This window comes from Salmo salar, chromosome ssa09 (genome assembly GCF_905237065.1).
Source record: "Salmo salar chromosome ssa09, Ssal_v3.1, whole genome shotgun sequence".
NCBI classification, from domain to species: domain Eukaryota; kingdom Metazoa; phylum Chordata; class Actinopteri; order Salmoniformes; family Salmonidae; genus Salmo; species Salmo salar.
Window position 1 is genome coordinate 131267759 of NC_059450.1, and position 13693 is coordinate 131281451.

Genomic DNA, 13693 nt, shown 5'->3' on the forward strand with positions numbered 1-13693 from the left:
TCATACATTTGAAAACCGAAAATAATTTAAATAAATTGAAGTGTTCAGATTAGCATAATTAATTAATTTGATTATTTATCGATAATGGTGGTGTAAAGACCGCTATGATCAATTGGTAAGAGAAAAAGCTCAATATCACCCCATTTTTTTTAATCTGTCTACCAATAGACATTAGACTTTGGCGGTATCCAGATTGTCATACCATACCAGGATATTCAGTAATACCGACACTGAACACACGGGGTGCTGTTTTCAAACCCCACCAATACTCTGTAATACAATGCTAATAATTATGTAAAATCCCATAGAGAATGCTAATGAGCACATTGTGAACATTTTGTACATTTTCTGACCTAAACTATACAAGTAACAAAAAAATGCTACACTGTTTGCTGTATGCACAAAACAAAAATTAGGAAGGGTTTCTCTGCTGTTACCAAGCGAATGCTTGATTTTAGAAGAAGCTAACCACTTAGCTAGATAGCTAACCAGATACTAAATTAGCAAACCAAATGCACAACTGTTGTGAATTCCATACTGTAATTAGATCACCTGGCACATGCTGTACACAAACACCATGTGACTGGGGACTACCGTAAGCTTCATAATAATGTGACAGGTGAAATGAAGAATGCCATGTTCTATATCTCCTAACGTATTGCACAAATTGACTGCAGGTATTTACTTAAAGTAGCGACAAGTATTAAAAAACGTCAAAGAAAAAGTCTCAACGCTATTGATGGTTTTGAAATACCATCCTGTGGCTTTTTCCGAAGGCCCCGGTATACGGTATACCTACCAAGCCCAAAAGACATTTATAACTTCATATAAGGTAGAGGTAGTCTGGTTCGATTCCAGTCGTCTGGATGGGAGGAAAAAGAACACAGACACACACATCTTGTTCAGAGGTTTTACAGAATGCCAATTTATTGAAATCGGCATGTAAGCCGCTTCTTTATACAGTACCAGTCAAGTTTGGACACATCTACTCATTCAAGAGTTTTTGTTTTGATAATTTTCTACATTGTAGAATAATCGTGAAGACATCAAAACTATGAAATAACACATGGAATCATGTAGTAACCAAAAATCGTTTTAAAGTAGGCACCCTTTGAAGTAGGCACCCTTTGCCTTGATGACAGCTTTGCACACTCTTGGCATTCTCTCAACCAGCTTCACCTGGAATGCTTTTCCAACAGTCTTGAAAGAGTTCCCAAATATGCTGAGCACTTATTGGCTGTTTTCCCGTCACTCTGCGGTCCAACTCATCCCAAACCATCTCAATTGGGTTGAAGTTGGGTGATTGTGGAGGCCAGGTCATCTGATGCAGCACTCCGTCACTCTCCTTGGTCAAATAGCCCTTACACAGCCTGGAGTTGTTGGGTTCATTGTCCTGTTGAAAAACAAATGATTAGTCCCACTAAGCACAAGCAAGATGGGATGGCGTATCACTGCAGAATGCTGTGGTAGCCATGCTGGTTAAGTGTGCCTTGAATTCTAAATAAATCACTGACATTGTCACCAGCAAAGCACCATCACACCTCCATTCTTCACGGTGGGAACCACACATGTGGAAATCATCCGTTCACCTACTCTGTGTCTCTCAAAGACACGGAGGTTGGAACCAAAAATCTCTGTCTAATGTCCATTGCTCGTGTTTCTTGGCCCAAGCAAGTCTCTTCTTATTGGTGATCTTTAGTAGTGGTTTCTTTGCAGCAATTTAACGATGAAGGCCTGATTTATGCAGTCTCCTCTGAACAGTTGATGTTGAGATGTCTCTTACTTGAACTCCGTGAAGCATTTATTTGGGCTGCAATTTCTGAGGCTGCTAACTGTATTTTTTAATTTAACCTTTTATTTCACTAGGCAAGTCGGTTAAGAACAAATTCTAATTTACAATGACGGCCTCGGAAGAGTGGGTTAACTGCCTTGATCAGGGGCAGAACGACAGATTTTTACCTTGTCAGCTTGGGGATTCGATCTAGTAACCTTTCGGTTAATGCCCCAACACTCTAACCACTAGGCTACCTGCCGCCCCAAATAATGAACTTATCCTCTGCATCAAAGGTAACTCTGGATCTTCCTTTCCTGTGGTGGTCCTCGTGTGAGAGTTTCATCATAGCGCTTGATGGTTTTTGCGACTGCACTTGAAAAAAAAGTTAACATTTCTTGAAATTGGCTCAAGTGCATTAAGAAGGAAAGAAATTCCACAAATTAACTTTTAACTTTTAAGGCACACCTGTTAATTGAAATGTGTTCCAGGTGACTACTTTATGGAGCTGGTTGAGAGAATGCCAAGAGAGTGTAAAGCTGTCAAGGCAAAGGGTGTCTACTTTGAATAATCTCAAATATAAAATATATTTTGTTTTGTTTTACACTTTTTTTTGTAACTACATGATTCCATATTTGTTATTTCATAGTTTTGATGTCTTCACCATTATTCTACAATGTAGAAAATAATAACAAATAAAGAAAAACCCTTGAATGAGTAGGTGTGTTTAAACTTTTGACTGGTATTGTACAGTATGTTCACCTGTGTTTGACATTTATATTCCAGTTGTCCTGACAAATATTAGCAGTTGGCTGTGACATTTCTCCTTACATTGGATGTATTACCGCCTCTTCTCCTTTACCTCTTCTCGCCCTCTCCTTCCATCCGTTCGTCTGTAGAAAGAGCCCACAGAACAGACAGTGTGTTTTCTTTAGACAGCTCGTTTTCAGGGGCTATGTGAAAGGTGCACACAGATTACTTGTGGTCACCCTCTCCTGGAAACTACACAGATGGAGCCTTGTTTTGAGGGCACAGGATAAAATAATTGATTGGGTTGAGACTGAGAGCAGGGAGAGTTGGAGCTTTGCCAGGGAGGCCCATTAACAACAGAAGAGTCGAGACCACAATCTGTCACACCATTGCTGTGCTGGGGATAGAGCGAACGCGACACAGCCAGCTCAGCCTCGGGAGTTTACAGGATTCTGCTGTTTCAAGGATGTCCTGACCATTGCCTCAACCCAATGTCTCCTTAAAACACATCTGCAGAATTATTTTTCCTGGGAAAAAGAAAAGGCAGTGTTTGTTTTTTTTACGCTGAGTTGTGTAGCTAGGTTGTAGAGAATGTTTTCTGATGTAGCTCGGTTGTCTCCGCCAAGTCTGTCCCCAGTCAATTTGATTTTCTGGTTTTAAGTATTAAACTGTCAAATATCTCTTTGTTGACTGTTGCTGGGTACTATTGTCCTCCATCAGCACCGGCCTGTACCCTGCCCTAAGCTCTCTCCTGGCCCCTTACACCAAGTCTGAATTTGTCCTGCTAGGTGACCTAAACTTGGACATGCTTCAACCACCTGACCAAGTCCTAAAGCAATGAGACTCCCTAAATCTTTCTCAGATTATTACCAATCCCACAAGGTACAGTGAAGGGGGGGAAAGTATTTGATCCCCTGCTGATTTTGTATGTTTGCCCACTGACAAAGAAATGATCAGTCTATAATTAATGGTAGGGTTATTTGAACAGTGAGAGACAGAATAACAACAAAACAATCCAGAAAAACGCATGTCAAAAATGTTATAAATTGATTTGCATTTTAATGAGGGAAATAAGTATTTGACCCCCTCTCAATCAGAAAGATTTCTGGCTCCCAGGTGTCTTTTATACAGGTAACGAGCTGAGATTAGGAGCACACTCTTAAAGGGAGTGTCAATCTCTGTCAATCTCCCTCGGCCTGGGGCTCCATGCAAGATCTCACCTCGTGGAGTTGCAATGATCATGAGAACGGTGAGGAATCAGCCCAGAACTACACGGGAGGATCTTGTCAATGATCTCAAGGCAGCTGGGACCATAGTCACCAAGAAAACAATTGGTAACACACTACGCCGTGAAGGACTGAAATCCTGCAGCGCCCACAAGGTCCCCCTGCTCAAGAAAGCACATATACATGCCCGTCTGAAGTTTGCCAATGAACATCTGAATGATTCAGAGGACAACTGGGTGAAAGTGTTGTGGTCAGATGAGACCAAAATGGAGCTCTTTGGCATCAACTCAACTCGCCGTGTTTGGAGGAGGAGGAATGCTGCCTATGACCACAAACACCATCTCCACTGTCAAACATGGAGGTGGAAACATTATGCTATGGGGGTGTTTTTCTGCTAAGGGGACAGGACAACTTCACCGCGTCAAAGGGACGATGGACAGGGCCATGTACCGTCAAATCCTGGGTGAGAACCTCCTTCCCTCAGCCAGGGCATTGAAAATGGGTCGTGGATGGGTATTCCAGCATGACAATGACCCAAAACACACGGCCAAGGCAACAAAGGAGTGGCTCAAGAAGAAGCACATTAAGGTCCTGGAGTGGCCTAGCCAGTCTCCAGACCTTAATCCCATAGAAAATCTGTGGAGGGAGCTGAAGGTTCGAGTTGCCAAAACATCAGCCTCGAAACCTTAATGACTTGGAGAAGATCTGCAAAGAGGAGTGGGACAAAATCCCTCCTGAGATGTGTGCAAACCTGGTGGCCAACTACAAGAAACGTCTGACCAGGGTTTTGCCACCAAGTACTAAGTAATGTTTTGCAGAGGGGTCAAATACTTATTTCCCTCATTAAAATGCAAATCATTTTATAACATTTTTGACATGTGTTTTTCTGGATTTTTTTGTTATTCTGTCCCTCGCTGTTCAAATAAACCTACCATTAAAATTCTAGATTGATAATTTCTTTGTCAGTGGGCAAACGTACAAAATCAGCAGGGGATCATATACTTTTTTCCCTCGCTGTATCACTCCCAAACACCCAGAAAAGGCTACTCTTCTTGATTTTTATCCTCACAAAGAAATCAGGCCAAAGTTAGTTACTTTAAGGAGCAGTTCTCTCTCTGTGGGTCTAACCCCAAGAAGTTCTGGAAAACGGTTAAAAGACCTGGAGAATAAACCCTCCTCCTCACAGCTGCCCATGTCCCTTAAAGTTGATGATGTGGTTGTTACTGACAATATGCACTTGGCTGAGCTCTTTAATCACCACTTCATTAAGTCAGGATTCCTATTTGACTCAGCCATGCCTCCTTGCCCGGCCAACATTTCCTCATCTCCCACCCCTTCTAATGCGACTATCCCCGATGCTTTTCCCCCTGCCCCGCTACAAAGTTTATCCCTGCAGGCAGTCACTGAGTCCGAGGTGCTAGAGGAGCTCCTGAAACTTGACCCCAAAAAAACCATCTGGGTCAGATGGTTTAGGCCCTTTCTTCTTTAAGGTTGCTGCCCCGATCATCGCCAAGCCTATCTCCAACCTTTTTAACCTGTCTCTCCTTTCTGGGGAGGTTCCCATTGCTTGGAAGGCAGCCACGGATCGTCCTTTATTTAAAGGGGGAGATTAAGCTGATCCTAACTGTAATAGGCCTATTTCTATTTTGCCCTGTTGATCAAAAGTGTTGGAAAAGCTTGTCAATAAGCAACTGACTGGCTTTCTTGATGTCTATAGTATTTTCTATGGTATGCAATCTGGTTTCCGCTCAGGCTATAGATGTGTCACTGCAACCTTAAAGGTCCTCAATGATATCACCATTGCCCGTGGTTCTAAGCAATGTTGTGCTGCTATTTTTATTGACTTGGCCAAAGCTTTTGATACGGTAGTGTCTTGTCTTTGGCAATGCCGGATTAAGTGATATGACATGCTATTCTATAAAATCCTTTCTCTGTAATTAATATTACCTGATTAAGCTAATCATGTAAATGTAATTAACTAGAAAGTAGTGGCACCACGGAAGAACTTTTATAGAGCCGTTATCTTCCGAATAAACTCTTAAAATACTTAGTAATCTTTTGCATCGATAGCCGTCATCTTATTAATCATTTTATTTTCAGTCTCATAATGAAAGTTGTAAATTCTTAGTTATCTTCACGAACCCTGGCTAACAAGTTGAATCATAAATACAAAATTGGGTTTAATTTATTTATTTACTAAATACCTAAACTAATCACACAGAATTACATATACACAGAATACAAATGATGTCATACAGAAAACGTCCCTGGTGGACGGAGCCGACATTTGTTACACAAAGGAAGGGGGTTGGCTTAAATTAAAGAGCGGGAAGACTGAGGAACAAAGGGAGAAGCTATGCTATCCTAAATACAGTATCTTATGCATTCTAAATTACCGCCCATTTGGAAAAGGAAAACGCAATAAATATTTACTCTGAGCTGCGCTTCGGTAGATTGGTCGTAGATGCTGGCTGGGTTGGCCAACAGATCTTCCTGTCCTCGGAAGAATGTCAATGGTGGTAAAGTGGATACGTGGTGGTATCTTCGTCTGTGGTTGTTAGACTGGATCCGTCGTCTGTCCTTTCCTAGCCCACGTCTACAGCGGCCGCTGCTAACTCAACGGCTAGGAAGTATCACTTCTGTAGTGAATAAGCTCAAAGTTCATACCATTTGCCATCAAAGTTCACGCCGAGGTTGGCTTAGTTCTGTACTTGACGTGTGTCCTTGTAATGCAGAGGCTGCAGACCTCACGTAGTGGAACATGTGGTTATCTTTTCGTCAAAGGCTTATATAGTGGAGAGGGGGAAGGATGTGTTTCATCGTTTATAACCCCTGTCTCTTCACAGGGGCGGGCCACTGATCAAGCAGGGCACTTTCCTTATGAAAACCCAAATCTCTTATTTGGAAGCTAAAATTACATTTAATCTCCTAACAAACAATTTCAATATCAAAAATTTCAATTGCATAACAATTCCATGTGACTCTGATAACTAGAGGGTGTATACTTTCCCAGGTACAGTTTATTTCGTCCTGTCATCAGTCATAATGTCTCAGATGACAACCGAACTGACAGCCATACTCATTACGTTCCAAAGCATATTTCCAACTGGTTTTATTACCAAAATATGGTTCCTTTTCCCCATTTCTTTGATGTTCCCAGACTCTCTATATTTAACAAAGGCTATTCAACAGTCCTTCAGTATGGTCAGAAAGAGAGGGGAAGGGAGAAAGGTATTTATGGGGGGGGGGTCATAAACCTTACCCACAGGCCAACGTCATGACAGTAGACCATTCCATTCTTCTAAGGAATATTGGGGGGGTCTTTGGCCTGGTTTGCTAACTACCTCAAAGAGTGCAGTGTATAAAGTCAGAAAATCTGCTGTCTCAGCCACTGCCTGTCACCAAGGGAGTACCCCAAGGCTCAATCCTAGGCCCCACGCTCTTCTCAATTTACATCAACAACATAGCTCAGGCAGTAGGAAGCGCTCACATCCATTTATATGCAGATGATACAGTATTATACTCAGCTGCCACTGCCTGGATTTTGTGTTAAATGCTCTACAACAAAGCTTTCTTAGTGTCCAACAAGCTTTCTCTACCCTTAACCTTGTTCCGAATGCCTCCACAACAAAGGTAATGTGGTTTGGTAAGAAGAATGCCCATCTCCCCACCTGTGTGATTACTACCTCTGAGGGTTTAGAGCTTGAGGTTGTCACCTCATACAAGTACTTGGGGGTATGGCTAGATGGTACACTGTCCTTCTCTCAGCACATATCAAAGCTGTAGGCTAAAGTTAAATCTAGACTTGGTTTCCTCTATCGTAATCGCTCCTCTTTCACCCCAGCTGCCGAACTAACCCTGATTCAGATGACCATCCTACTAGATTACGGAGACACCATTTTTAGATCGGCAGGTAAAGGTGCTCTCGAGTGGCTAGATGTTCTTTACCATTCGGCCATCAGATTTGCCACCAATGCTCCTTGTAGGACACATCACTGCACTCTATACTCCTCTGTAAACTGGTCATCTCTGTATACCCGTCGCAAGACCCACTGGTTGATGCTTATTTATAAAACCCTCTTAGGCCTCACTTCCCCCTATCTGAGATGCCTACTGCAGCCCTCATCCTCCATATTTAGTTTATTAATTCGACCATTTAAAAAAAAAAAAAACAAGCACACATGAAACTTAAAAGCCATACATGCACATGAATAAAATCATGGAGGATAACACACAATAAAGTCTGGGACTTATTTCCATTGTGGTCCTCTTGAGACAAGATGGCTAGACAAGATCCAACACAGTATGGCAGTGAAATAATAAAACAAAAACATAGAAGAACATCTATCTCATCATTCCAGTTACATCATAGGGGTTATTCATATGGGCACAGAAGACATCAAACATATTTTAACTTTATTTTTAAAGCTGCCCAGAGAGGACGTTGTTTTTATAGACAGAGGCAACTCATTCCATTCTGAGGCTCCAGTATACAAGAAAGTACCTTTCCCAGCATTACTCCTGAACCTGTATAAGCACACATCAGCAACACCTGATCTGGTGCTGTGATTGTGTGCATCCCTAACACGAGGAAAGTAATCACTTAGATATCTGGGCGCAGGACCATAAATACTCCTGTAAACCAAACCTAGTCTAATCTGGGACACCCTAGCCTCAACAGGCAGCCAGTTTAGTTCCTGAAAGCAGCTCCTGCCTATGTGAGTATGTGGACTCACCTTCAATACTACCCTGATCAACTTATTCTGGGCTATCTGGAGCTTCCCCTTTATAAGTTTAGATAAGCCCCAAAACCAGGAAGTACTAGCATAGTCAAAATGGCATTGAATGAGGGTAGTAGCTAGCACTTTCATGGAGTCCTTATCAAGCAGCTTGGACTTTTTAGCCAAAAACTTAGTCCTGGCATTAACCTTCCCTAGCACCTTATTGACCATGCTCACACCTCCCAAGCTTCCATCAAGGATACATCCCAAGTAGCTAACAGAGGTTTTAGTAGTCAGCACCTCACCCCCTAACTCCACTGTGATTTCAGACAACCAACACAATTTAGGTCTGGATCCAAAAATAATTGCTTCAGTTTTCCCTAAGTGCAGAGATAGCTTTTTATCTCCAAGCCATTTGCTAATGTTAGTAAGCTCTGTGCTAAGTATGCTCTCCAACATAGTTTTACTTTTGTGAGACACCAGAAGTGTAGAGACATCCACATAAAGAAAAAGACGGCAAAAACAAGCATCTGTCATATCATTAATATACAATAAAAACAGCAGAGGCCCAAGCACGCTCCCCTGCGGAACGCCACAACTCATTGGTTTTGCCTGAGACAGTGAACCGTTAACCTCTACTACTTGCTCCCTTCCTGATAAATAGGACTCTACCCAGCCTAGAGGGATATTGCTTAACTCCAGTGCCTCCAGTTTGGAGATTAGGAGACAGTGGTTAACTGTATCAAAGGTATCTGTAGGTCAAGCAGTACCATTCCACACAGATTTCCCTCATCTCTTTCCTGATGAAGTCAGTCAAGTAAAGTAGACATGAATCAGTGGAGTATGATTTTCTAAAACCCGACTGAAAATCATACATTAGACCCTGTTTGTTAACATATTCATACATTTGCTCATGTACAATTCTCTCCAGGATCTTTGATGTTACACAGAGGATAGATACAGGCCTATAATTCCCAGGGTCAGACTTTATCTACAAGACCCTGCTAGGTAAACTCCCCCGTTACCTCAGCTCACTGGTCACCATAGCAGCACCCACCCGTAGCACGCGCTCCAGCAGGTATATCTCTCTGGTCACCCCCAAAGCCAATTCCTCCTTTGGCCGTTTCTCCTTCCGGTTCTCTGCTGCCAATGACTGGAACGAACTACAAAAATCTCTGAAACTGGGAACACATCTCCCTCACTAGCTTTAAGCACCAGCTGTCAGAGCAGCTCACAGATCACTGCACCTGTACATAGCCTATCTATAATTTAGCCCAAACAACTACCTCTTCCCCTACTGTATTTATTTATTTATTTATTTATTTGTTTATTTGTTTGTTTGTTTTGCTCCTTTGCACACCATTATTTATATTTCTACTTTGCACTTTCTTCCACTACAAATCTACCATTCCAGTGTTTTACTTGCTATATTGTATTTACTTTGCCACCATGGCCTTTTTGCCTTTACCTCCCTTATCTCACCTCATTTGCTCACATTGTATATAGACTTATTTTTCTACTGTATTATTGACTGTATGTTTGTTTTACTCCATGTGTAACTCTGTGTTGTTGTATGTGTCGAACTGCTTTGCTTTATCTTGGCCAGGTCGCAATTGTAAATGAGAACTTGTTCTCAACTTGCCTACCTGGTTAAATAAAGGTGAAATAAATAAAATATCCCCTTCTTATACAGAGGTATAACTTTAGCTTGTTTCATGTCCCTGGGAAAGGTGCCTTGTTCAAGAGAGAGATTAACAATACATACAACACCCGTTTTGCCAGTCACATTCTGTTTAAGTTCCCCAAAGCACACATAATCCCTGGGTCGCTCGTCTTTTCAGTTCGCTGCAGCTAGCGACTGGAACGAGCTGCAACAAACAGTCAAACTGGACAGTTTTATCTCAAAGACTCAATCATGGACACTTGTGGCTGCTTTGCGTGATATATTGTATTGTCTCTACCTTCTTGCCCTTTCTGCTGTTGTCTGTGCCCAATAATGTGTGTACCATGTTCTGTGCTGCTACCATGTTGTGTTTCTACCATGTTGTGTTGCTACCATGCTGTGTTGTCATGTGTTGCAGCCTTGCTATGTTGTTGTCTTAGGTCTCTCTTTATGTAGTGTTGTCTCTCTTGTCGTGATGTGTGTTTTGTCCTATATTTGTTATTTTTTTAATATATTTTTTATGTATCCCAGCCCCTGTCCCCGCAGGAGGCCTTTTGGTAGGCCGTCATAGTTAATAAGAATTTGTTCTTAACTGACTTCCCTAGTTAAAGAAAAATAAATGTAGGATGAACAATGTAAGGGTCTCATATTGACATTAGGGCTGGGAATTGCCAGGGCCCTCACAATACGACAGTATCATGATACTTTGGTGCCGAAACGATATGTATTGTTGTACTCACGATTCTATATGCATTTCGGTTCTGGGATTTTATTGCAATTTGATGTTCCAAACATATTGTTCACCATATGTATGCTGCAGAGGGACAAGAGACCCAGAAGAAAACAAGTTGTGATCAGTGATGAGAATAAAAGTGCTGAAAATAAATTGTTTCCCTATTTAAAAAGATGGAGAACAAGCTATGAAGGAGTTTTGGTACAAGTACAACCAGTGCAAAAATGATATTGCAATATTGTCAAAGCTATAACATATATCTTCAAATAATATCCTTAGGTAACTATCGATTACACCCCCATCACTAATTGACAAGAAGCCCGTGTTTTTGTTTCTTGGTTGCCATGGTTAATGACTCCTACCAGCACTACTAGAGCATCAGTACTATAGCATCATATGAGAGCAGCAGTGTTGGATGGCACGTCGGGACTTTTTTTTTTACTCAAGCAGCAGTTTGCATCAGTCTGCATCAGTCATTGGAGATAGTTTTCTCATCTAATTACAGTGCCTCCGGAAAGTATACAGACCACTTGACTTTTTCCACATTTTGTTAGGTTACGGCCTTAATCTAAAATTGATTTAATGTTTTTTTTCCTCATCAATCTATACATAATACCCATAATGCCAAAGCAAAAACAGGATTTTCAATATATTTGCAGATTTATAATAAATAGATAAAAATGACATTTGTATAAGTATTCAGACCCTTTACTCGGTACTTTGTTGAAGCACCTTTTGGCAGCAATTACAGCCTTGGGTCTTCTTGGTTATGATGCTACAAGCTTGGCACACATGGATTTGGGGAGTTTCTCCCATTCTTCTCTGCAGATCCTCTCAAGCTCTGTCAGGTTGGATGGGGAGTGTTGCTGCACAGCTATTTTCAGCTCTCTCCAGAGATGTTAGATTGGGTTCAAGTCCGGGCTCTGGCTGGGCCGCTCAAGGACATGTAGAGACTTGTCTCGAAGCCACTCCTGCGTTGTCTTGGCTGTGTGCTTGGGGTCGTTGTCCTGTTGGAAGGTGAACCTTCGCCCCAGTCTGAGGTCCCGAGCGCTCGGGAGCAGGTTTTCATCAAGGATCTCTCTGTACTTTCCTCCGTTCATTTTTCCCTCGATTCTGACTAGTCTCCCAGTCTGAAAAACATCCCCACAGCCTGCTGCTGCTGCCACCACCATGCTTCCCCGTAGGGATGGTGCCAGGTTTCCTCCAGATGTGACGCTTGGCATTCAGGCCAAGGAATTCATTATTGGTTTCATCAGACCAGAGAGTCTCTTGTTTCTCATAGTCTGAGAGTCTTTAGGTGCCTTTTGGCAAACTTCAAGCGGGCTCTCATGTGCCTTTTACTGAGGACTGGCTTCTGTCTGGCCACTCTACCATAAAGGCCTGATTTGGTGGAGTGCTGCAGAGATGGTTGTCCTTCTGGAAAGTTCTCCCATCTCCACAGAAGAACTCTAGAGCGCTGTCACAGGGACCATCGGATTCTTGGTCACCTCCCTGACCAAGGCCCTTCTCCCCCGATTGCTCAATTTGCCCGGGCAGCCATCTCTAGGAAGAGTCTTGGTGGTTCCAACCTTCTTCCATTTAAGAATGATGGCGGCCACTGTTCTTGGGGACCTTCAATGCTGCAGAAATGTTTTGCTACCCTTCCCCCAGATCTGTGTGTCGACACAATCCTGTCTCGGCGCGCTACGGACAATTCCTTCAACCTCATGGCGTGGTTTTTGGTCTTACATGCACTGTCAACGGTGGGACCTTTATATAGACAGGTGTATGCCTTTCCAAATCATGTCCAATCAATTGAATTTATCACAGGTGGACTCTGATAAAGTTGTAGAAACATCTCAAGGATGATCAATGGACACAGGATGCACCTGTGCTCAATTTCGTGTCTCATAGCAAAGGGTCTGAATACTTATGTAAATAAGGTATTTTTTTGCAAACATTTCCAAAAACCTGTTTTTGCTTTGTCATTATTAGAGTATTGTGTGTAGATTGCCGTTTTAGAATAAGGCTGGAACGTAACAAAATATGGAAAGGGTCAAGGGGTCTGAATACTTTCAGAAGGTACTGGATGCATTATACGAAGTCCCTTTCAGGGCTTCCAGAGGCTACCTACCTGCTGCACTGACTACAGACAGACTAGCAGAGACATGATTTTGTGTTGCTAGAAGAGATGCAGCTTAGCCATGTCTGCTGACAATATATATGATCATTGTTTGAGGAATCGGGCGAGAGAAGCATAGTCATAATTTCGTTTCAAGTTATAATAATAAGTAAGTACGATTGGGCCTAAATGTGATCGTAACCCAGCTATAATGTCGTACAGTGCTCTAATTCTCTCCCCCTAGCTCTCACTTTCCTCTCTTGGCCCACACAGCCTAGTCCTTGTAACTGGTTGTCTGTCTGGGTCTCCACTGGTTGTCTGTCTGGGTGACTAGAAAAGAGGGCACATCGGACATAAAACCATGTCAAGCTCTCATGGAAGTCTGCCTTCCATCCAATTCCCACACATGGCGGGCCCAGTGCAGTAGTACTACGCAAGGCGAAGCAGAGAAGTGCTGTGGATTTGCATAGCAAGCGGCAGCCTGATTCTCCTCGCTTTGCCCACAAATCCTGCCTTTCTGGCAAGATGTGACCAACACTAATCGCTTGACAAACTCTGTCACACTCCCTTGTGGAGCTGCGGTGTGTTGGTGTGTGTGTGTGATGCTGTGAGCCTGAGAGAACCGTGTGTGCGCTGGGGGGAGGAAGGGAAGGGGAGGTGAGGGTGAGTTAGTTGGGGGACTAAAGCAGAGTCCTGAGGGAGTCCCTCATTAGACGGTAGAGAATGAG

General features: G+C 42.6%; 1 protein-coding gene across 2 annotated transcripts in view; it reads left to right on the forward strand.

Annotated features, from left to right (window-relative positions):
• Nucleotides 1-13693, forward strand: part of LOC106612933 (replication protein A 70 kDa DNA-binding subunit) — a 69622-nt gene that overhangs the window by 47119 nt on the left and 8810 nt on the right. The gene's annotated exons all lie outside the window — the stretch shown is intronic.